The sequence below is a fragment of the Trichechus manatus genome, unplaced genomic scaffold, assembly GCF_000243295.1.
Source record: "Trichechus manatus latirostris isolate Lorelei unplaced genomic scaffold, TriManLat1.0 scaffold00249, whole genome shotgun sequence".
In the NCBI taxonomy this organism is placed as follows: Eukaryota; Metazoa; Chordata; class Mammalia; order Sirenia; family Trichechidae; genus Trichechus; species Trichechus manatus.
Window position 1 is genome coordinate 1850554 of NW_004444185.1, and position 2223 is coordinate 1852776.

Genomic DNA, 2223 nt, shown 5'->3' on the forward strand with positions numbered 1-2223 from the left:
AGGCCAACTCTTCAGACAAAGATTAGACTGGACTATGGGACAAAAAATGATATTCGTGAAGAATGTGCTTCTTAGCTCAAGTAGATGCATGAGACTAAATGGGCAGCTCCTGCCTGGAGGCAAGATGGAAGGGCAGAAAAGGTCAGGAGCTGGTTGAATGGACGCGGGAAATCCGGGGTGGAAAGCAGTTTGCTGTCACATTATTGGGAGAACAGCTAGGGTCGTATAGCAATGTGTGTTTGAATTTTTGTGTAAGAAACTGACTTGAATTGTAAACTTTCACTTAAAGCACAATTAAAAAAAAAAAAAAAAAGAAAGAAAGAAAACCCTGTGGGGCAGTTTTACTCTGTCCTACAGTGTCAGAAAAAAGAAAGGCACCTGCCCCAGTGGAGGGGAGGCTTCTAGGAGGAGGCGCTGCTCCTCAAGCCTCGTCCTGGGAGTCAGTGTCTGGTTGGCCTCCCAGCTCCAACCAGAGGAGGGTGGAGCATCTAATGACCATCCTCCAAAAACTGAATCCTGGGGAGGAGGGAGACACCAAAGGGAAACGAGGCCTCTGTCAGGAGGAGGAATGGACCCTGGCTAGGCAAAAATAAAAGAAAAACAATTGCAGTTCACTCTCGTTACTGTCCTCCGCTGCCTTCCTTGGCTGCCCTTCCTGGAGCTTGGATCTGGAATCTTCCCTCCAGTCTTTTTCCCGTCAGTCTCACCTCTCTTAAGAAGGAAGAGGTGGAGGCAGGAAGGGACGGGAAGTAAGACAACTCCTTTTGTTTCCATTTAAAGAAATTTGAAAACAGTGAAGCCCAAACAAATTTGACTTATCTTTCCAACACTCAGATTAACCACTGTTAACAGTTTGGCAGTTTGATTCCTATCATCGTCCATTTAACTGTGTGTCTTTCCTCTCTTAATGAAGGACAGACTGTTTCTATTCATTCGCTTTATGTAACAGCGTTGCCTAAAACCATCGGGAGAAGGTTGGTGGTTAAAATGGAGGGACTAGGCTGACAACCCCCACACTGGTGGATCACTTTTAACATGACTGAAAGGGAGGCAGTCAGACATTAAGGGCCCCCCAGGTTGATGCAAGACAAGTACGCAGCACCCACCCTGAAGTCGGCTTGCAGAAAAAATCTAATGCAACCTCTAGACCTAACTGCCATTTTACAGGAAACATTCAATGCAAAACCAAACTCCTTGCTGCCGAGTGATTCCAACTAGAAGCGACCGTATAGGATAGAGTAGAACTGTCCCATAGGGTTTCCAAGGCTGTAATCTTTACAGAAGCAGATGGCCACATTTTTCTCCCTTGGAGAGGCTGGTGGATTTGAACCTCCGACCTTTCAGTTAGCAGCTGAGCGCTTTGACCACTGCACCACCAGGGCTCCTTATTGAGGATGGAAGAATACATTAAAGATACTACAAGGTGCCAGTCAAATCTAGGACAAGGAGAATTTTATAGGTCAAATGAGTTGATGACTTGGTTTCTTCAACAAATAAATAGCATTTTAATAGGGAGGGGTTTCCTATTATAGATAGAAAGACTTCTTAAGAGTCATAACAACCAAATGTAATATGTGGAAATTTTTGAATCCTAATTCAAGCAAGTCAGCAGTAAAAAGATATTTTTGAGAGTGAGAAAATTGAACACAAATTAGATATTAGATGATATCAAAGTCCATGTCTTCTAGATGTAAATACCGAAGTGTTTACAGGTGACATGATTTGTGAGAAATTCACTTTAAAATACTTAAAGGAAGGAGGAAGGGAAGGAGGAAGGGAAGGGAAGGGAAGGGAGAGAAAACAAGTGGGGCAGGGAATAGACGAAAAAAGAATGGCAAAAACAAAGTTTTGAAGCTGGGTGATGGGTAAAAGGGAGTGCATTACACCGTTCTCTCCACTTTGAATGTATGTTTGAAAATTTCTATAAAATTTTTTTAAAGCTTCCAATAAAGATTCATGTTAATGCCTCTCCATCAGCGTGAGGGCTCTTCTAGGTAAGCGGAAATCCTAAATGTAAGGATGAGAATTTTTACCTTTATCGGAAAGTGCCAAATTTCTTTCCAGGTGTTTGTAAACAATTTGCCTTTCACCAGTTTTCCTACAATCCTGACACTTGCTATTTTTTGAGTTCTAATTTCTATCAGTCTGAGGCACAGAAAAAAGTACCTCATTACTGTCTTAAATTGCATTTCCCTGGTGGTTGTGACTCATTGCGACCCTATA